Here is a 25,135-nt window from a genome sequence, read left to right on the forward strand (position 1 = left end):
AAAATAAAAATCAACTATATATACTGTGAAACTTATAAAAGAGAAGAAAATTAGAAAAAAACAATAATTTAAAAAGAAAATAAATAAAGTCATTTGAAAACTTGTTTGTTTATAAAGAAAGACATTTATTGAATTATTTTACATTCGTTTCAAGTGTACTGCAACTTTTTTATTAACTCATTTTTATTTTCTTAGAATTTCAAAAAAATAAAATACTCAAGAGCTTTAATTACCACGATAAAATACAAATGTACATAAACATTAAAAAAAAATAAATTTAATTTTTAATATATATCGATAATTTTAAACAGTTAAAAATATTTGTTAATTAGTAAATATTTAATATTACTATTTAATAAAATAATTTAATTTTTAAAAGTAGAGAAAAAAGATAAAAAAATATTGATCGGATAGTGGAGTAAAGTTTGAAAAAAAAAATACATACATAACAAGTATAACAAAGAGAGGGAAAAATAAAATTTAAAAAAATAAAAAAGTCAGTGTATTTGGGGTAAAAAGTGGGTTTGAAACCTTCAAGATAAACCTGAGCCTCGTCTGCAATCTTCTATTAGCGCAATTACACTTGTAATTGTTTCCTGCAATATGCATGGAAATAGTAGAATTATTTAAAAACCACCCCGTCACCATTTTCTTACCACCCTCTCGAAGGACTTTTTTTTTCATCCTCTTAATCCTTCGTTCGTTCTTTCCACATTCTTCTTCATTCAACCTCAGCTATACCTTCAATTCTCTTTCGAACAATTTTTATTTCTATCTAATTTTTTTTTTTTTTTATTTTCTATCCTCAAAAAAAAAAGATTGAATCAGAGAATTTGATGCTTAATGGTCCAAATACAATATTCATTCGCTTCAATTCGACATCGTAATGCCAAAAAGATAAAAATTTTATTATTATTTGTTGAATTGAAATTTATTTACAGTGGAAAAAAAAAAAAAAAATTTCACAATTTAATTAAGATCCTGATAATGCTTGATTTTTATCAATAAAAATAATAATCAAAAGTGAAAATATAAAGATAATAAACATAAGATAAATTTAATAATCAAAAAAAAAATAAAATATTTTGTGTTGATGGAATTTTTTATTTTTTATATTTAAAAATTAAAAAAAAAATAAAACAAACTGGTTAACTGGAGAGTTTTATTTACCGGTTTATATTAAATTTTATACATCATTATTATTATTAATATTATTATTTTATTTATTTATATTTATTTATTTATATTTGAAAGTGATAATGGACATGAAACGTCAGAAACACATCGGGGGGTCTAAAGAATCGCGTAGCGCAGTGGCCATTGCATTATCATAACCGCATTTCTATCTTGTCGACTAACTTGATCTTAAGTGCACGCGTGCATCCCTAATCCCATATCGATATTATATAAATAAATACACCCAAGATTACATAAAATATATATAAACGTTTGAAAAAAAAAATTCATAATAAAAAAAAAAGTATAAAACAAAAAAGTCATTAAAATATTCAGAAAAATTTTCCACAAAAAATATAAACTCACGACTGTTTGTTGCAAACTTTTTTCGAACAAAAAAAAATCAAAACACATATACATAGTAAATAAAATAACAAAAAATAAAAAATAAGGTAAAAAAATATATATATAGTATATGGAAAAAAAAAGGAAAAACAAAGAGAATAAAAATAAAAAATTAAAGTTCTCTCGATCCTCCAGGAAGCTCCCGAGATCCTTGGGATTTTACCCACAAGGAATATACGTGCTTACACAGACCACAGTAGCAAAATTATTCATATATGCAAAATTATTTCTAAAAACGTTTGAATATAATACCAAGAGACCTTAGTTCCTATGGCAAATGGAAAATGAACCAATCGAATTGTCACGTGTTTTCAAAAAATAATTTAATTCTTTATTATGAAAATTTTATAAATTAATTTTAAAAACAATTATAATTATATTGATTTGTTTCAAATCAAAAGAAAATCAATTATATACTAAATAATAAAAAATAATTATTTAAAAATGTACCTGTCGTATTGTAATAATCTGTCAATATCATGTATTCAATAAAATCAGGTGAGATTGGTTGCCGTAAAAAACCACAGGGGTTTGATCGAGATCTTGCTCAATAAATCTTGTCCAGTCATTCTTTAATTTCATTGATAAATTACTCAAATATATTCGTTTGGCTATTTAAATTAAATAACTCAAGAGTCAAGTCCATCGCCCAAAAGCTATACACTGAAATTAAAAACGATTAATAAAATTCTAAAAGAAAAAAAAATAATAAATAATAATAATCCACAAGAAACAATAATATAAAATGATAAATTTAAAAAAAATCCATAACCCCAACACCTAGCCAAAAAAAAAATATATATAAAAATGAAATAAAAGAGTTTTTTTATTAAAAAAAAATTGAATAAAGCCATCATCAAGTTTCCGGTAAAACAAGTCGATGTGAAACCTCGGTTATGTGTATACCTCGTTAACGGTATAAACGTCGATTGGTATGTGGGGTATACAATGCGAACGCGACACCCGCCAGGTACTTGTATTCATTTATCCATGTGTATGTTTAAAAGTCTCTCTTGTCGTTTCAATGTACAAGCATGTCACCATTCCAGTTGAGTGAAATCAACGTTTTTCTAAGCTGCGTGTGTATATGCAACGTATAAAGAAAACTCACCAGCAAAGAGTACCTTTTTTTTAATTTTTTCATACCTTGTAAAATTTTTTTTATTTTTCCCTAATTATTGTTATTATTTTTTTAAATATTGTTTTCACATTTGTTCATCTTTTTTTTACATAACTGCTTTTCTAACCCCCTTCCCGCAATGAAATGTGTCTGTCTGGACTCTGGGTTTATATTTCGACTCTCACCCATGGCTTTCTTTCTCTTTATTTATTTTATTTTTTGTTTTTATATTATTATTATTATTATTTTTTGTCTCATTGCAATCGTATCAAAAGGCAGCAATGGCGAAGGAGAATCGAACATCGAATCGAACCGTGCACGGTTTTAGGTCAAATCGTGCCGCGAAAGCCAATCATCCGATATATTTTTTCATTTTTTATTTTTTTTTTTTCTTTCTACATCGTTGTCACTGTTGCTGTTTGCTATGACCGAAAATACAAAAATTATTTGGCTTTGTAAAATTGTTATTGATCAATTGATATTTTTTTTTTTTAAATTAGACTTTGATCAGAAAAAAAAGTGAAGAACACTTGCTTCTATTTGAATTTTTTTTGCTTAGAAATAATTTTTTTTTCGACTCATTTATTTTGCACATTGATGAAGCAATTTTATGAGTTTATGACCATGCGACATTTTTTTTTTTTGTTTTTTAATTACCGTCTAGATATATGTTGTTTTTGTATTCATAAAAATGATTTAAAAAAATAAATAAATTGTCACCTCACAAGAGACCTCATAGTTCGAAAAAAAAAAAAAAAATCGATTCATTCGCATTTTACGATTAACCGAATAATGAATATTAAATGACAATAATATATATATATTTTTTTTAAAATAAAGTTGTTTGCAAGTACACAACTGTCAAAGCAACAGAAAAAAAAAATAAAATATTAATAAAAACCATTTGATTATCAGGTATTTTTGATTTATTATTACCAAAGAATTTTTGCAGTTGAAAGAAAAATTGCAATAAAAAAAAAAACGATACATAAAATATTGTGATAAAAAAAATAAATAATTAAACTAGTTTACTTGTCCACATTGTAGGAAAAAAAAAAATATATTTTCAATGTTGAAATAAATCTTCAGTATAAAAAATTGATAATAATAATTTAAAAAAAAAAGTCAAGATAAAAAAACCTACCGGTTCTTGAATTTATATTTTTTTTTCCTATGAGAGTAAATCACACAATAACTTAAAGATATATTTATAATTTTCAAGTTTATATGTAGTATATATATATTTTTTTGCGTCGTCATAAAAATTCATCCTGTCGACGATCAGTCGAAGTGGATATTACGCAATCAATATTACTGACCGTGTGTTATAAGTAAAACGAAGGACACATGCGACATAGGATTGGCTTCGGAAATGCTCCAACATATTTTTCAATATACATAATTAACTACACACAAATAAAATAAATAAATAAAAATAAATAAATTATCAGTAAATATATTTTCCCAAGATTATTTTTTTTCTTTCAACTGCTCATTACAAATATATTTATTTTCAATTTTTCAACATTTATTTACACTAAAATATTCAATCTGATTTAAAATGCCAAAGTGAAATGTATATATACATTGTAATAACCGTGTATTTTCTGAAGATCTATCAGACTAATGGATTCTTCTTGGCCACCATAATTTTGTCATCAGATGTCAATAAGAATAACCATTAAAATAACTAGCGAACTTCTCACTTTCTCGTCATATCTTTTCCTAACAACCCCTCAATACAATTGTATAAACAGTTTTTTTATTTAAACAAAAAATTTACTCATTATTTGCAATTCAAGATCTCGATTTGAATGAATCAATCTATCAACCCACGATTTTATCAAACTGATTCAACACCTCGGAATACTCATATATAATTCAAGATGCAAGCAAAAAAATAAAAACATTTATATAAAGTTTGAAAAAATTAAAATAATAATCACGATTTAGATTAAATTGGTGCGGTTGTTTTGTAGTTGTGATCTCATTATTGCAATTAAATTTATTGAAGTTGTTTAAAAGTTTTAAATTGTATCACGCGAGGCCTCTGCCCTCTGGCGGATAGATCCTTGTGAGAGTGACACATATCTTTGCTAAGCACTGGATCAAAACGTGATAGATTTCCATCATTTATTTATATTTATTTTTTTGAATTTTTATTTGACAATATAAACAATTGAATCTGTTTATATTTTTAAATGAAAGTTAAAATTATAAATATAAAATGATTGTTGAAAATAAAATTGAAAAATAAAATTGATATTTTATTGCTTGTTGAATAATTGCTGAAATTTTATTGTAAAATTAGAAGTTTATTAAAGTTTTAATTCTAAAAAGAATAAAGGTATTTTATTAAGAAATATATATTTTTTTATCTTTTGAATTTATATTTTATTTTTAAATTTATACTGATAGTCGGTTTGCAAATATTATTATACCAATCAACTAGCGAATATCGATTTAGATCTTTCGTGTATATTTATCCCATATCATCGGTAACTTTCAAGTTTGATGATTGTTGTAGTGGCGCGTGGGACATAAAATCAAGCAATCGTCGGACTTTATAACGAATACCGGTTCTCTAACGATGTCTAACGACAGTCACATCAATCAATGAGCCATCGAAATAACTCTACCTCAACTGGCAGCATCTTACCACAACAGACCTTTACCCTCCATTCGATTATTTATTTATTTAATTTTTACTTTTCATCCATTCAATATTCTCCTTCATTTTTTTTTTATTCTCTATTTATTTTTTTTATCAACAAATAAATACATTTGCTTCTTCATACTTCCAATAATAATTCGCAACTCAATTTTCTTTATAAGTCGATTTTTTTTTTTTCCAAATTTATTATATCATAAATAAAAGCATGTATAATCTTGCAATCGAAAAAAATAAAAATTAAATGAAAAAACAAATATAAATATATAAAAAAAAAAAAAAAGATTTCATCAGCTCGATGTTTATCGTCAATTTTGAAATTCACAAAATGTAAAAAAATATATCAACGGAATTTTTTATTTTATATATGTATTTTTTTTATTTAGATATTGAGAAAAATTTTTTTTTTTTTTTTCTAAACGTGTTCATGTTCTAGCAAAAGGTCGAGATGCTGCAAGATTAAATATATATATATAACAGGTCATGATTAATGTAGCGTTATTACGAAAGACTAATTACGTCACGTAAACCCAGTGTGTGTTCCCCCGGTTTGCCTATCTAGCTTCACATAAAACGTTAAATAAATAAGTAAATAAATATAATTTTTTGCCTACAAACTTATCACCCGGACTCACCAGGTACATAACGGACCAGTGTCAGTCTGGCAATGTGATATAAAACTACTATATCTCGAAAATCCGATAACGGAAAGATTCATTAATTTTCTATTTTTTTATTTTTTCCTCAACGCATATATAAAATTATAATTAATAAAATAATTTTATTATTATATTTGTTTATTTAATTTTATACTCTTAATCAATTGATAAATCCAAAAATAAATTACTGGAAGAGAAAGAGAGGGAGCGATTAAAGTAGCCTGATAATATGATTTTATCATCATGATTTTTTTTTTTTTTTTTCATTTTGTAAATATATATATTGAGATCGTTAGCGTGTCCAGTTCTACCGGCAACATACTCGATCATTATATAGTTTGATAATCCAAACGATTATCTTTTAAAACGAGATATTTTTTTTTTTGTTTTTATATATAGCTTGCGGTAAGGAAAATCTATACAAGACCAACTTTTTGTTATTTCAATTGAGTGGTGGCTACTGCCAATTAAATCTAACTTTTTTTCAATGTTAATGTTGTAACATGAGCTCATCTCAAAGTAAATACTACTATGTATATAAAATTGAAGAATTGAAAATACGTTACGTACTGTATTATTTTACTCATTGCCTTTAGAAGAACGTAAATCCCGCGGGTGTCATGTGTGGGCATGAGGTGTATGCACTGACTAAACCACCCGCTGTTTGCTATAAATAAAAACGAATAAAAATTTATAAAAATCAATAAAATTATACAAGACTATTTGAACAATACAATCATACAAATTTCTAATGCAATCCTATTTATCTTGCATGAAATAAAAATTTCAAAAAAAAGCAAAAATTCATTTGCAGCTCAAAAAGCTCAAGAACAATGATCTTGATGATCATCTAAATAAATATTTATAATTATTTAATTAAGAAAATATTTTCCTAGGCTTTACTTTGGTGACACAAACAAAATGACAAATTAAAAATTAAAATTGCATATATATTTTGTTAGTCTAAAATTGTTCATACATACATGTGAGAAAAATAATTTAGTGACATGCATGCAGTAAACTAGTAAAAATTGATAAATTATTATGGCGGTAAATGTGAAACAGTAACTCTCATATGGGTTCATTAATACGTTGTATCCACTACAAGAAATCTGATTTATTATTTTGAATAAAAAAAAAAAATTATTTTTTCATGCATGATAAATCGGTATGTAGGATCAGTAGCGGAATAATATTTAATCGTTTGTATATATCTTAAATGTCCCTGTATACGTAGTAACCACGCAGTTTATCCTCTTTTAAAAATAATAATAAAAAAAAAAAAATTAACTAATGATATTAATAAAAAGTATTAAATACCTTTCTCAATCGTTTTTTAATCGTCGTTAAAGATACATATATATATGTTTTTTTTTTTTTTCTTATGAGAATTCAAAGTTAGCAATGTGTGGTACGAATTGAATCAACTTGACTCATAATTTTATAAAATACATGATCATGCAAAGACCATAATGCATTCATTATTTTTTTTTATTTATTTATTCTCTTATATTGCACGAAAAAATTCACCTGGCAATATTCAAACACGCATAAATATATTTAAACGAAAAATATATTTACAGGGATATCATATGTCATTTATACATTTTGTACTTAATACTTTATTAATTTATTTTTATGACTATTATTATATATTCTTGATGTATTTTCATTGTGAATTAATATGAAGAATATAAACCGGTATGTAATATCAATAAGAGATACATTGCTAGTGTCCTCATCAGCTTGTTCAACACCGGAAACAAACAATTTATAATTTATTTATTTATTTTTATTTTTCAAACTATATAGAGTAATGATTGATGAGTACAATCGATGATCTGTCAGTGAGTTCAGTACAAGATGGTACATTTTAAAAACTAAAATAACAAAAATATAAAAAATTAAAATTACTTTGCAAAACCAAAGAATGTGACAGCATGAATCTGTTCATTGATGAGAAAAATTTATATATAGTGTTGCCGCGATACGATACGATACGATAATCCAGTCATTATCGTATCGTATCGTGAAATTTTCACACACCCTACCCTTTTTTGACGGTTTCAAAAATTCCTATTTTTTTTCTAGACTTGCAAAGGTTCTACACAATTTAATAAAAAAAAAATAACGAGGATAGCTCATTTCCATCATAGACAAAAATTAAAAACAGCTAAAATCCACTCCCTACCCTCTTTTGACGGTTTCGAAAATTCCCATTTTTTTTTCTAGACCTGCTGGGGTCCTACACAATTTGATGAAAAAAAAATAACAAGGATAGTTCAACTCTGCCATAGACAAAAAAATTAAAAACCCTTAAAATCATTGACAAAAAAATTAAAAAGCCTTAAAATCCACTCCCTACCCTCTTTTGACGGTTTCAAAAATTCTCATTTTTTTTTTCTAAGTTTGTCTAGGTCCTACACAATTTAATAAAAAAAAAATAACGAGGATAGCTCAACTCTGCCATAGACAAAAAGATTAAAAACATTTAAAATCATTGACAAAAAAATTGAAAACAGTTAAAATACACTCCCTACCCTCTTTTGATTTGTTTTCAAAATTTCAATTTTTTTTTCTAGACTAGCTGAGGCTCTACACAATTTATTAAAAAAAAAATAACGAGGATAGCTCAACTCTGCCATAGACAAAAAAATTAAAAACACTTAAAATCATTGACAAAAAAATTAAAAAGCCTTAAAATCCACTCCCTACCCTCTTTTGACGGTTTCAAAAATTCTCATTTTTTTTTCTAAGTTTGTCTAGGTCCTACACAATTTAATAAAAAAAAAAATAACAAGGATAGCTCAACTCTGCCATAGACAAAAAGATTAAAAACACTTAAAATCATTGACAAAAAAATTAAAAAGCCTTAAAATCCACTCCCTACCCTCTTTTGACGGTTTCAAAAATTTCAATTTTTTTTTCTAGACTAGCTGGGGCTCTACACAATTTAATAAAAAAAAAAATTACGAGGATAGCTCATTTCCATCATAGTCGAAAAAATGAAAAACAGCTAAAATCCACTCCCTACCCTCTTTTGACGGTTTCAAAAATTCCCATTTTTTTTTCTAAGTTTGCTGGTGTTCTACACAATTTAATAAAAAAAAAATAACGAGGATAGCTCAACTCTGCCATAGACAAAAAAATTAAAAACACTTAAAATCATTGAAAAAAGAATTAAAAAGCCTTAAAATCCACTCCTTACCCTCTTTTTGACTGTTTCAATAATTCTCATTTTTTTTTCTAAGTTTGTCTAGGTCATAGACAATCAATTAAAGAAAAAATTTCAAGGATAGCTCAATTTCAAATTTTGACGCTGTTATCGTAATTATCGAGAAATCATCGTTCCGCTATCGTCACGATAAAAATTTGGTTTATCGTATCGTGATTATCGTCTATCGCGGCAACATTATTTATATATTTTTTTTCATTAGACAAATAGTTAAAGTGAGTTTATGGTGAATTTATTTAGAATGAAATTTGTTTAATACACAGAAAATAACACTCTGTCGTATAAGAATAATATTGTATGTTTGTTGCTATGGGTTTATGGTGAATAGTTTGAATTTAACAGAGATATTCAGCATGTCCCTGGGCGCCTAGTACAGCAAAAGTGCTGCTTACGATAGACAAATGATATACAACCCTGCTGTGTACAACATTTGCAAGTTACAATTGTGAATATACATATAATCTCTGACTGCTATATACTTGTAAATATGTATATATTGTTGAGTACACGTCAATGTAACTCATATGTGTATGACTTTATTTACAAATTTAATGCTTAAATGCACATTTGTTTGGTCATCATCAACATGTCATTGTCATTGGTAGAGATTTACTTGTTATAATTAAATTTAAATTATCTAAATTTATATAAATTTTCTTATTTTTAATAAATATATTATAAATTGAAATGATAAATTTAAAATAAACTTGTTTGAATGACGAAAAACAAATTGAAACAATCTTCAAGTGAGTTTTCAGAAATTCAACGAGTAATTGTAGAATCTTTGTGATTTTACTTCAACTTGTCGATTGGTTAAAAAAATGTGTGACATGAAACGTTGGGCAATAAGAAAAAAATATAAAAAAAATAAAAAAGAGTGGGGTTCAACTGCCAAGGTATATCCAAGTAAATGCATGTTGAAGTTTTACAAGACACCGCACACACTGCTGCCTACTGTTTTTTCTTTTTATTTTTTGTTACTTATACCAACGAATCTTCTGATCAGCCACTTGAATCTACCACAACTGCAGAGTACAGTACAATATGTACTTTGTATATTTGCACATGAATGTTTTAAATACATACAAAGACAAAAGTTAAACCAACTCATCGAGTTGGTTCCTTATCCACAGTCTGTCAGTTGGTGCGAGCAACAATGCCTGATTAAAGATAAAAATTTTACGTTGGCTACTGAAGATCCTGGTGGACCCATAGCCTCCAGGACACTTGGACAAAGTGAACACACAATTTATGTTATTCTTCACTCTTTTATCCACTACCCTTTATTTTGTTTTTTCTTTTTTAAACATTTTGTTATTATTATTATTTATTTTGAATTAAAAATAAATAAATATATACAATCAATAAAAATAATTCAACAGTTATTTGTGTATAGAAGCTTTCAAACAAATGATGTTTTTAAAAGATTTAAAACCTTTTTGTCTCTGCTCTTGTATGAAGATAATAATTATGAATGATGTTCTTCATTTATTTTTTTTTTTTTTGTTGATATTAAAAATGTATACAGTAGATTTAACTTTCTCTGTATATATGAAAAAGTCGATATTGGACCACCACATCGATGATGATACTTGTCATTTTTTTTTATATATATATTTTTCAGTGAAGGTGGTTGATGATGGTAATAGTTGGAAGGAGAAAAACAAGTCCCAGAACGTTGTGGTCCCCTTTTTCGGTGTCACCAAAAAAAAGAAAAAAAAAAAAAAAACTTGTTCTTTAGCCTGGCACTTCTCCAGTTAAATACACCGGTACAATCCAGCCCACTTAACGACTTATCTCAGACATATCCTAATACGTGGCCAAGCGAACCAACCAAACTCACATATCGTATTTATTTCAACCTCACTTGACCCTGGGAAGATGATGATTTTTTTATATTTTTTTTTATTTCGGCTTTATCAAGAGGATTACACCATCAAAATAAACCGTTGCTTTTTTTTTTTTTTTTTCTTCTTTTACTTGAATTTGAAAAATAAAATAATAATAAATAAATAAATATAAAATATATTTACATTGACTAAAGAAAAGTTTAGCTTGATAAAAAATAAAAAAAAAAAAAAAACATTGATGATCATCGATAAGATCCCAGACATTTTAAAAATATATAAATTTGTTTTTTTTTTTTTTAACTTATTTTTATTGATTTTTGGCAAAAAAAAAAAATAAAAAAAAAAAGTTACACCATCTAGATATACGAAGACTCCACGTGGGTCCACTTTTAGATATGTAAATTTTATGATAAACCACCAGTGGCACATTGAAACTCTTCATGCGAATTTTAAATTATTATTTTTTGTTAAATCAAATATTATGGTTATAATTATTTGTGTCTGGTTTGTCTGCATACATTTGTTTATTCATAATCAAATAGATAAAAAAAAAAATAAATAAAAATAACTCAAGCTATTGAATTAATTGATATGAAATTAAAAAAAATAAAATATGAAGAATCAACAAATCTTGATGAGTTGTTTTATTAGGTAATAGACCAATGAAATTGTAATAATCATATTATTTTTATGTTTTATGCGTTATAATCGATGAGTTCGATAGCTTATGATCTCAAAGCACGCGACTATTTATCCAATGAACTGTGTGAACAATCATTCATTCATGTATACATAATTAAATAGCTTCTTTCAATACACATCAGCTTTGCATATTTCCATATATTTTAATGATAAATATAAGTCATTAAATTTTTAACTATCTACAATTGATATATAATTTTTTTATTTCTTTTGTCTTATTTTTATTTCAATTTTTTATTTATTCTCAGTGTATACAAATTATTAAATAATTAGCTTCTTCGAAAGTTTTTTATAAAAAAAAATAAACACATATTATGTCTATTAAAAAAAAATTAATCACTATCAATAGATTATGAAATTTTATTAATGTACACACACGCAATGTTTAATTTATGGATATTCATTAACTTCTTAAATGTTGCTTCTCAATAACACCAAATGATTTCATTCATTTTATTTATTTTATTCAATTTATTCATCCAAGAATAGAAGATCTGTTTACATTGCTTTTTTTTTTGTTTTCATTTTCTACTTTACATTTTTATTTATTTTTTTGTTTTCTTTTTATGACTGGATATATATTTTTAAAGGACTTTTTTTGGTGTGGGTCTGTGTGACTTCTTCATTACTTTTTTTTTGCTTCAATTAATTAACTCTTGTTGGCTGCACGCGAGCTTCCAGTTTTTACTCTTCTCGGTGTCATCGAATCGTTTCTTTTAATGTTTTTTTTTTTTATAAATATATATTGCATTTGAAGGAAGTTTGTACAACGTAACTTTCTTTGAAATTAACGAGCAGACTGTGACTTGTTGGTGGTATTAAACTGTTGGCAAAAACATTTTGATCTGAATCTTGCCAACATTTTCATTCATGATAATAAAATTTAATTACATATAAAAATAATTCGTTATCTTGAAAATGCCTCAACTCTTAAGATTGTGTTGGTTTTTTTTTCTTGATATATTTATTCAAGTTTTGAGTATATGTCCCTTCAATTTCATGATGGGGTTGTAAATTAACGAAATAAAATGTATGTATTATGTATGTAAACTTGCCGACAGTCACTTGAATAACACAAAATTAAAGGTATATTTTACTTTTACGATCATTTAAAATATCTTCATACTTACAAACAAACTTGTAAACTTTAATTTTGCTACTGGCATTTTTCAAAGTGCTATATAATTTATTTTTTTTTCTTCATTTTTAATTTATCATTATTATCTGTCTTGCAGTGTGATGTGTCACTTAATTATTTAACAAAAATTCCAGTCTATTTTAAAATTAAAAAAATCACAATTATAAGAATCAAGATGTATTTTTGTACCACCAAGAAAATTAAATTATTAAATCACAATTTTATTTATATAATTAAATTTCTTTTATTCCATCAAGAGTATATATTTTTTTTTTTTAATTATTCATCACATGATAATAATAATTATTTTTTGAAAAAATATATTGAATTTTAAAGAATATAAGTTTAACTAAGTTGATGTGGGATTGTGCGATAGTTGTATTTTAAAATGAAAAAAAATAAATGAATGAAAGAAAGGATTGAGTAGTTTGTATAGCACTGTGATGTTACCTCAACAAAGAGGGTGTCGCGAGATTTTTCTACAATGCCACTGATAAACGAGGCAAGATTGTCTGTCTGTTCGTCTTTTCCTGCGTCTTCTTGTCTCCATATATATATTTTTTATTCACCTCTTTATCATCATTGAATTCCATTTCCTTTATTTTTATTCATCCTCAGTTCTTTTATTATATTTTTGTTTTCAATATAACGTTCCCTTTTTTTTTTATTTTATTTTATTAACGGACATTTTAAAGCACCGCTTGGACTTCCACACCTTGCACTTATAGGATATATTCTTATATGATTCTCCATTCAAACTTGATAATCCCTGGTATCACATACTTGTCCATATAACTTTACCCAAAAAGCAATAAATAATTCTCACTATAATCGTTCTGTGCTGCACCGCATATATACTCTTTCATTTTTTATCTTTTTATTTTATTCATTTTTTCACTTTTCAGTTCACATAAATTTATGGATACGTATGCGCCTCGCTTCCAGCGACTTTTATTACAAAACTCGGTAGTTGATCTTTCTTGCTACCGTAATTCACCACTTGGTGAATTTCATCCACAAGTATTACAAATGTCTTGGCGCCGGTCAATGAACGACTAAATTGAAATTATTAAATATTATTTTAATGCTTCATTTTTTTTTTTTTGTTTTTTACAACTCATAGATATTAATAATTATTAAAATTATTTTTAATTTTTATAAATTTATTATTTCGTAAGGTGTTGGCGCATCACATTTAAAAGAAAAGATATTATATATATTTATTATTTTTTTTTAATGGTTTTTTGATATCTTGTGTGACTAGTTTTATTGAAAAAAAAAATAATAATCTTGCTAGGCAGTATGGTACTTAAAGTAAAAAACGAGTTGTATGGTTTTTTTTTTTTTTCTCGTTGCGCAAGTGTGTCAGTATTTTTTTTTTTTTTTTTTTTTTCTAGGTTCTTGATCTTGCTGAGATTTCTATAAAACGTCCGTGTGAATTCGTCTCTTGTTACTATCCATAAGAACCGAATTTTTTTTTTTTTTTTAGTGGGCCAAAAGGTGAAAGGGTTTTTTTCTTTTTTTTTTCTTTTAAACTGAAGGTTGAAAGGGATTTGAATTTGTACGGTAATGGGCGTAACTTTGATCATACTGAAATCATTCACAGTTCAAATATACAACTGACATTTATAAAAATATCGAAATTTAAAAAAAAAAAATAATTTATTTACTTGATTTTATATTAAAAACGTATATTTTTAAAAAAAAAGAAAAGTTTTTATATTAATTGAGTAGAATTTTTTTAAAAAATAATTTATTTACGAAATTTTATTTTTTTTTTCTTTTAAATAATTTATTTACTTAATTTATATAAAAAAAAAAAAAATATTTTAAATAATCATAACTCAAAATAAAAAAAAAAAAGAAAAGTTGGTTTTTTAATCGAGTAAAAAGTTTTTTTATTTTTTACAAAACATATTGCAGAAAAATTTTGTCCAAAAAACCACTCGAGAGGTCAATGCATTATTCATATGTGAATCCCTCGTCATTCATCCAACAATACGAATATGGAATTTTCTCGTAAATCCATATCGTTGGATATTGATAGTCAAACATTGGAAATAGGTAAACCAAGTGTATAGCCTCTCTGTCATTTCCTCTTTACATTTATTTTTAAAAAACAAAAAAAAATATATACAAATACAATTTATGTTGACCTCAAAAAAAAAAAAAAAAGAAATATTACTATTTTTCCAAACAAAGAAATTTTCCAATATTGAAAAAACAAAATAAATGAAATAAAAAAAACGTCAAATTATTAAAAAAAAAAAAAAAAATTACAGACATCTATTATAAATAAACAAATAAAAGTAATTTTATATTCTAAAAAAAAAAATATAAAATAAAAAATTATTGTCACTATCTAAAGTGAGTATCAATCGTCCAGGGAGTAAGTAACTTTGTGTCTACAACCGGCTCTGGAAGTTTTTTTTGTATACCATGATATTGGGCAGGGTGGTAAAAAGGGTGGGGAATGATACGTGAGACACAAGGGACAAACACCAGCAAACAACATTAGAAAAATAAAATATTATAAAATAAAATAAAGAGATGGCTTTTTCTTTTTTTTTTTTTTCAATATAATAAAGCTGGAAGTCGCGGCTCTTTTTTTTTCTTTCTATTTCACAAGCTAAATATGGTTTTTTGTATTTATATATATTTTTTTTCATGAGAATACACCAGAGGGATATAATATATCATAGAAAAGAATAGAAAAAGTACGTGATATAACCAAAAAAAATTTGATAACATCATTTTTATATTATCTTCAAGTTTATCTTTGTCTTAACGTATTATTTTATTTTTTTATTTCTTTATTTTCTCAAAATTTTGTGGCTGCCTTGCTTCCGTATTGGTCAACTCATCTGTCCACTTTATTCACTTGCTTCCGGTTGAAAAATATAAAAAAGTATTTAAAATTTTGATCAGCATCAAAACACAAAGATTATATTTTCTATTATATATTTTAAATTTGAAAAAAGATATTTATTTGATTCAAATACTACCTGCATCCATTCACCTGTGAGCTTTGATTTTTTTTTTATAAAAAATATATATAGGTCACTTGAAAATATTCATTGAAACGAATGATCATATTTCTTGATATAAATTTTATGATTTAAAGTCGACGGTTGTCATTTGAATTTGGAGCAACATGTTGCATGAACAAAAAAAATATCTCATGACAGGTGAAAAAAAAAAATATATGATTTTTATTATTTCCTTTTTTTGGGACTGAGAATAATACGAGAGAAACCTTTTTTTAGTTGTTACAATTCCTTCATTGTGCGTAGGTGAATGAGAAAAAAATTGCAAGACATTTAAATAATAATAATGATAATAAAGGGTTGTAGATTATTTTTTGCTGAATGATATTCATTATGTAAAAAATTTGACAAAAGAAAATATTAGATTGTGTCAAAGGGTCACACTCTCTTGATGTCTCATGTTTATTCAATGAGAATATTGTAAATCTATCCAGTTCACTTTCTTGCTAGACTTATTTTGCATCAATAATTCAATATTATTCTTCACAATCTATAGACATTTTATTCAAAATAATAATTATCATTATTTTTATTTTACTTTCAAAGTTTTCGTGGGATCTTCACCTTTTCTTTGCATCAAAAAAAAAATAATAATAAATATCTCGTGAAGATGAATTACAAAATAATTATGCAAACTATGATGTTATACCATCATCTGTTTTGAATTTTAAATTTTTTTTAACTTTGAATGAATTATCAAAATGTTTGTCAATTGATATTAATATTGAATTAAGTGTGAACGATTATTTGACATGAATATATTCTTTTGATCTCAATTGACAAATAAAAATTGATAAACTTGTGATAAAATTATTAACATAATAAAAATAAATAAATAAAAATGTCATTAATCTTGAAATTTATCAAGATTATTTTTCTTTTTTTTAATAACACTTTTTGAGTGTTTACTTGGCGCAAAAGTTTATTCAACAATTGAATAATTTATTAATCTAATATTGAATATTTGTTTTTAATTTTTTTTAAATGAATAAAGTTGAAAAATTAATTGCTTTTAACATTAAATAATATGACAAACGTATATCAACTATAGCTTATTGTTTTTTTAATATTTTTTTATTAGTTTTTTGTGTTGATAAAAAAAAAAAAGGCATTGATTTTTTTTTTAAATTTTTTTCTTTATTTTGCTGGTTTCAATAGCGATTTAGATATGGATCCACGATGATTTACGCAGATAGCTTTATGACATTATGACACAAAGTGGTCAGGCCCTATTCAAGTTTACGATTGATGATCTTCTTGATGCACCATGACGTCAAGCTTTCGTGGAACCAAGTTTGAGTGTCTTGTGCTATAGAAAATTGACACGTTTCGTTTTTTTTTTTTATTTTTTTATATATAAATGTTTTTTTTTTTTTATTCTTTTCTTATAACAATGATCTTTTCTTCAAACTCTTTTTCTAAGGTGTGACACGATTTTCCAAGATTAATACATTATGATGAGTCAGTTGTGCATTTTATACATACAAATAGTGTCATTGACACTTGAAAATAATTTTTAAATTTTACTATTTAAAAAAAACAATAATAATATTAATGTTGTTATTTCCTAGTTTAAAATAAAAAATTATTTTATCTATTTTTTTTTTTTAGTTTATAGATTAGTTTTTTCTTTCATAGATATATAACAGTAAATGAATATTTTTTTTTTATCGAAAACGAAATATTTTTTTAAATCAATTTATACCTTTGCCTGCTGGATAAATATCAAGTGACCTCAACTGTCTATTCTCGGTTGTTGGATTGAAAGCAAGTGACAGGTCGGTATGCACCGTGTCCAAGACGAAAAAAAAAAAAAAATCTGGGTCTTTTTTATTTTTATTTTATCATGCATGCATGTTTCAAGTAGAAACAATCCCGCAATATCAATCCCATATTTTTTTAACTATATATTTTTGAAAGAATTTTTTATTTTGAGATAGCTGTGAATTCTTTGTACACACGAGATTCATCAGGTAAAAACTACCATCACATGCGAGATTTAGAAAAAAAATAAAAAACTAAAAAAAAAAAAAGGGTAAAAGCACGCGGCTCGCGCCTCGAGGATTCCTATCTTAGAATCGTGATCTTTTTTGCTGGCGGCATTATAACGTAATAATTTAAGTTGCCGCAGTAAATACCTTCAACTCGTAAAGCCATTCGTCGGAGGGCGTTTTAACTTGGTTTTAATGAATCCAATACTTTGACTTAAATATTGCAACCGCAATTTTCGTAAACTAGAATAAAAATCCTTTCGATCAGTTATTTATAAAATATTTTGTTTAAATTTATTCTTATAATTAAATTACAAATTACTTTTATTTTTTTTTCTTATTAATTTTTATGATTATCATTTGGTTTATCATGTGCATCTCGAATATTAAATTGCACTTTTAAAATATTGTACAATCTATTCTAAAAATTAAATAGAGTCATTGGGTTCATTTTGCGGTGTTTGGTGTCATCAAAAATCTTGATGAATAATCCCTCAATCTGGGAGGTGATAAATTTCAAAATATCTGTGAGTAATAGAAAAAAAATGCAGTCTGCCTTAGTCACCAGCTCATAATAAAAAAAAAAAATGAATAAGAATGAAATAAATAAAATTCCTCCTGCCAAAAATTTACTTTGGAATTTTTTAACAAATTTTTTTTTGTCATTTTTATATGCGCTTTTCTATCAGCATCATGAGAAGGGTAGTTGGCAAGAAAAGATTGAGAAAATTCAACTTTTTTTTTTTTTATTTGTTCCGCATACTATTGCACAAGTTTCCCACGAGATTTCAAAAAAAAAATTCCAATGTTAAAAAAAGAGGCGAAATAAATAAAAAAAAAAAAAATCTATCTTTCTCACCCTGGGCTGGTGTTTTATTTTTATTTTTTTTTTTCACATGTGCAATTTGGGCATTATTTTTTCCGAGTAACCTGTATGTCTCTCTCAAATGCAATAAAATGTTTTCTGAAAATTTTTTAACAAAAAGCCAGACCGCTTGGCGCGACCGGACATACCAGACTACCTGTCTCTTTACGATCATGCGAACTCACCCCAGCAGTTGTCTTGGATCACGTAAATTTTCATTTTGCCTTTGGCACGTGGTGCCCTTTTTTTTTATACCCAATGTTTTGAGAGAATATCCTTGGGGAAAAGGTATATACAAAATAACCATGAAGATGAATTTTCAGGTGCGTTATTTTTCTTTGAAAATATAAAGATAGCTAAATGTTTAAGAGGAAAAAAAATAAATAAAAGAAACTTTATAGTTATTGTTTTTTTTTTTTTAGGGAAATCCCAAATGTTATAGCTTGGCAAATTTAACAGACATCCTGGCACCTTTGGTCCGTCCAAGGGTGGTGCGGCACTTGTGGCATTTTCAGGTGGATTTTTTATTGGGCAAAAGAAACCAAGCATGTGTTTTTTTTTTTCTTTTTCTAAACTGACAATGAAAACAAAAATCGTGAGAATACAAATAACAAAAAAAGCCATAGAAATATATAGATGAGTTCTGATTTCCCAAGTATATATCTCAAAAAAAAATTACCTTGATACTAACTGTTGGAGGTTTTACAAATATATATTCGAATTTCAAGCGATTCAAGGTTAAACTGGGCACCTAATGACTTCCAGGTGTGAAATATATTTTTTTTATTATTTTTTCTGTTTTCGTTCAAAGAATTTTGTTACGATTTATGACTTTTATTATTCTGTCACCTAATTTTACTTTGAATATTGTCAAATTAATGCTTTTCTTTTTTTTGTAAACAAAAATTTCAATGCAATCACAGTTGGATAATTTTTTAAATGATATTTTTGGAAAAAACAAGATCATTATTCATGTGCAAAAAAAAAATAAAATAAATAAGCTCCAAAGTTTGAAACTAATTCATTAAAATTGCTGTTTCCTTAAATTTATTTTTTTTTTTGTTTTTTTCGAAAAGTAATAAAATCTTTATTTACTAGTGAAGATTTTTTTAAATAATTTAATAGTTATTAATTATTAGAGTTTATTTTATTTTACACGATAAATATTGTGGTTGCGGTGGCTGCAAATAGTCACCGTTTAAAAATGTGAAATTGACCGCCCATCGACACCTACAATTTAACCATCTATAAAAATCAAAAAGTACAGTCATCGGTCAGTTCGATCTAAAAAAAAAAATTCTTTTCTAGTTGACAAAAAAAAAATAAAATAAAAAACGGCACAATAGAGCTTTGAGGTGTGACAGCTTGTTTACAGTTCTCTAGGTGTTTTTCACATCTGTGAAAATTTTTTTTCATTGTGAAAAATCACGATTTTTTTTTTATAGATTCATAGAATGAGTCACACAAACGTTCTAAAAATTTCTCAAAAAAAAAACGCGTCAGCAGATATTTTTAAAATTAATCAGGAGCATAGAGAAAAGTTTTCAACTATATTCTGAAAAAAATTTCATCGTGCGAAACAAGTGTTATTTAATGCAAGAAAAAAAAAAAAAACGAATTACAAGTTTAATTAGTTGAAAAATAAATATAAAAGTTTTCTAATTTCTTCTTTTTCTTTCAATTCAGTTCTATTGTTTTTTTTTATTTATTTTTTTGTTATTTTGATAGTGGTATTTTCGGTCTTGATTGTCGATATACTTTGACGTCATTTTTCGTAATAGCTGTTTTTTTTTAACGACTTTTAAAGACACGTTAAATATAAAGTCAAGCTAAAGCCACCATCTGAGGATCAGTAATGAGTTTTATACACAGTACTTTTAAGTCTTAATCGTTCCCGTGAGTCTTCAAGTGTTTCATTTTATCTTCAAATTTTATTCATCCCCTTTGCTTGAAAATTTTATTCACAAAATTTCTAGATAAATAAATTCCGTGTCACTTGATTTCAAGATAAATTATTTTAATAATCAACTAAATTATTAACTAAAAATAATTAATTTATAATTATTTTTCATCAGGTAACTTGGCTACAGAGCAGTCCAAAAATTATATATATATTTTTCTAGAGTTAAATTTTCTTTGTTACAGTTTTTTTTTTTGAAAGTTCTTCAAAGCATCCGGCACGTTTTGGCAACAGCTCCACCACGCTTATATTGCTTATCACACTTGAAACCCTCTGTGAATCGGTGGAGATCCTTCCCCCCTTTTTTCAAACCATCCCCCTTATCGTAGAATTGCGCAACGGCTGCCTCACGTTCCATCGAATGAGTGGCCATAAACGTAAACCGTGTTTTTTTAAGTGAGGGTGCCTTTTAAAAAGATCGTCTCGGCATGTATGATCACCATGAAAAAAGAAAAAAAAAAAATTATATCTGAGGGGTGGTAGTAGGCACTGTGGTGTAATTTTTTCCACTACTGTATTTTTTTTTTTCTTCATTCTTACATTGCCTATATAGAAAAATATATAAATAAAAACAAAAACAAAAAAAAAAAAAGATAAACTGACTGAAAAAATTGAGAAGGAAAAAAAAAAACAGGGTAGTTTTTAAGAGGGATAACTCTGCACAAGCCAAAAAAAAAATATAGTAATAATCTTGAACCCCCAAGAGGAGGATTGTTGCATTAACCCCGACGGCTTAAACTAAAAAAGCCGCAGTTTGTTCATCTATTTATATCTTTTTGTTTTATTTTTTTTTTAGTGGAAAATTTTGAATATAAACTTCAAGGTCTTTGCTGATTTACCCTCCTGCGTTTCTCATGTCACCTTTGACTGGCAATAAATCTTGAGTCCACACGTTAAAATAAAAGCCACAACCAAAAACCTACCCGTTGTCGACTTACTTCATCCAATGACTTTTTTTTTTTTTTTTTTTTTTAATAATTTCTTATTTGTTATATTTATTTTTGTGGAACAATAAAAAAATTAAAAATTGTAAATTCAATTTTTTATAAAATGAAGAAATCTCAAAAAAAAAAAAGTCTAATAAAAACATACCATATAAATTGTCATACTGACATTTCGTTTTTCGTGCCAGATATTTGCGTGTCTCATTTGAAATTAGTTGGCTGTAAAGGGGCGTATATAGCAGGAAAAAAAAAAAAGACAAGCAGAGTGAAAAAATGCCAGCAGGATAAAGAAAAAAGTTGAAAAAAAAAAAAAATTTAGAACGATGAGAAGCAGAGTAAAAAAAAAAAATAGAGAATAAAAAAGAATACGAGAGACGACCGATCGAGGGTCGAAAAAAAATTGGCGGCAATAAAAATAAATTACATGCATCGTAACGCTCAGTAGTAAGATGGTAAAGGGAAGAGAAGGGGGGAAAGAAAGGCCCGCGAAAAGAAGACTGCGGGGTGGTTGGGCTAAAGGGGGATGTTGAAGAAACGAGGCTTGGAGGCATCCATCCTGGCTTGCATACTTCGGGTCCTGATTAAAATTGGGGTGCTTGTATATACGTATATATAATACCAAGCAAAAACGATCAGTTCACTATTCTTTGCCCTGCGGGTACAATGTTCCTTCGGGATTCATTTTTTTTTTTTTTTTTTTTTTCTTTTCATTTCTTTCTTGTAACACTAACTACTCTTATATATTCTTTTTCGTTCCAGATCATCATCCAAAATGTCCTTTAATTTTTTATTTTTGGGTCCAAAAAATTCATTCATTCACTTCATTTTATTACTTTTTTTTCATCAATATTATCATCACTATTTATCAAAAAAATATGAACACTTATTTTATTTGTCTCTTCATTACAAGAGATTGTTAAAAAAAAAAAAAAAACCAGACACATAATTGTCACTACAAGTTGTTTTTAATATTTATTTTTTTCTTTTGATTAATCTTGAATTTTATTTTTAAACTGTATATAGCTCTGGATTTTGCAACTTATATACTCCAGTCTGATTTTTTTTATTTTTTATTATTTTTATGTGCACTTAATTCAAGTGGCAAGGACATGACTTTGTAAATAATAAGCTTGCATTGTGCCAACTAGTATGTCGTTTGCAACAAGTAATTTTCATTGAGAAAAAAATTTTAAAAAAAATCCTAATGATAATAATTTCAAGTCAATGTGAGAATGAGATTACACAGTAATTTATATAAAAGATAAAAATATATCAGTGAGTTGATCACATGGAATTTCACATAGTTCATTACGCGCAATAAATTGTTTTTCTTATATTTTTTTTGTATGTATATATATACACATTAACTCTCGCTTAAACTGATTCACCAACACATCACAAATGCAATAATACGAACTTTAAAGTCATTACCATTTATCGGAATTATTAACGATTATACGTTCAACGATATAATCGTGTTAATTGCCATTATCGACAATTCTAATTTTGTGTTTATATGGTTTTGTACTACTGGTTGTTGTTTACGTGCGTGATGTACATAAATAATTATATTTATTTATTTTTTTTATATTCTATATATTCTATGTGTATAAAATATAAACCAAGTATATTATAATACTGATCCTGGGTTTGTTTATATATATTTAAACGCAACAGTAATCATCACGCGTAAAATTAGTAATTAAATTTTATATTATTGTTATTTTATTATTTGTGCTGTTTTTGTTATTGTTATTTTGAAATTTTCATTGCTCTTGTTGATGAAGAGAGCGGAAAAATAAAGAGGAATATTGGGGGCTACTTGTATATGTATGATGTGACTATGGGGGTTGGAGACAACGTTGAGGAAGAGCTTGATATAACAGTGCGCGACATAAATATGTATGTATCAACCCCCGCTTTTGACCTGCCCTACTGGCCCACTGGGTCAGACTCATGCCTCATCACAATGAGCCACATATTATGTATACAATGTATATATATTTTGTCCTACAACAGATCAATTTAGCTCCATTCAAGTGCAAGATGATGTTATCAATATTCACTATGCATCTTATATACTTGCGTATCAAAGACCCTATAAACTCAATATATTCAAAATTATATTATTATTATTAGCATCAACAATTGTTGATACTGTCACGATAAAAATAAATTTAATAAATTGTTTTTCTTCTTCTTCTTTTTTTATTTTGAAGAATGATGAAGTTTGTAAATATTGAATAAAAAAAAAAGAATAAAATTTGAGATAAGCTAAAGACGAATGAAAAAAAAAATAATATAAGTGGATAAAATGAGGATCAAATCTGCACGAGACTCATGAATACATGCAAGCCATGAAGTCAGACTTTCTCAATGACATATAAAATATTTTGTTGTGTTTCAGGGTTGACAGTGGATACCGTGATGTCGTCAGCTGATTTGGTTGAACAAAAGAGGACAAGAAGATTTTAAAATTGCACCCAGAGTCCAACAGTGACATTGGTGTATGTATACCTGTGATGTTGGGGTTGTTATATATCTACCCCTTAAACTTCAACCAGAAGAAAGGGAAACAGAAAAAAATGGGGGATGAATTGGCGCAGGTCCGGGGTAAGTATTGCGTGCGCGTATTCAGCCGCATCTAGTGTATATTTCTGGCTGACTTGGTATTTCACTTGAATAGATCCAAACGAGAGAGATAAAAAGAGACAATGATAAAGACGGTCGAGAGGGTGGTAAAATCAGCCAAGCTCTTATACATATTTATGTCGCGTTCTACACCACGATGCGCAACACCCGTGTACTAAAATTACTGTATATAGATGATGGCCTTTTTGTCGACCGCGTGTTAAAATATCCACGTGGTTATTTTCAAGATTCATTGACCTATATATTTTTATATTTAAATTTAATTGATTTAATAAAATTAATATTTTTTCTTTTATTTTTTCGTCATATCAATTTGTTGCATAATAATAATTTGAAGAAAGAAAAAAAGAAATTGCTTGAATAAATTTTTACAACAATATCTATGTAATTTTATAAAATAAAAAATTTGAGATTTAAATTTAAAATCAGATGTACGATTTGCAAAACTGTATATTTATTGATGATAAAAAAAAATTGGAAAGCTTCTTTTTTTATTCATAATTTTACCATTAGCTTTTAAACGATATTTTATTACCAAGAAAGTTTGATAATTTACCATGATCATGTCGATCATTTATGGTAAAATAAAAAATAAAAAATAAAATGTATTAAATTGAAACGCGTGTATATAATCCACAACATTGAAGTGGTATCTGATCAATGGTTCTTGCAATTTCGTGTGTCTGAAGATTGATGTACATCCAATTTGCATACTTGACA

The 25,135-nt window shown here is 26.6% G+C and overlaps 1 long non-coding RNA gene across 1 annotated transcript in view; it reads left to right on the plus strand.

The window, feature by feature from the left end:
- LOC122855357 overlaps window positions 1-24,370 on the plus strand; it is a 44,360-nt gene extending 19,990 nt beyond the window's left edge. The window contains exon 3 of the long non-coding RNA XR_006374063.1: window positions 24,171-24,370. This is a non-coding gene — a long non-coding RNA (uncharacterized LOC122855357). The remainder of the gene's footprint in view (window positions 1-24,170) is intronic.
- The last annotated feature ends 765 nt before the right edge of the window (window positions 24,371-25,135 follow it).

This window comes from Aphidius gifuensis, linkage group LG4, assembly GCF_014905175.1.
Source record: "Aphidius gifuensis isolate YNYX2018 linkage group LG4, ASM1490517v1, whole genome shotgun sequence".
Taxonomy (NCBI): Eukaryota; Metazoa; Arthropoda; class Insecta; order Hymenoptera; family Braconidae; genus Aphidius; species Aphidius gifuensis.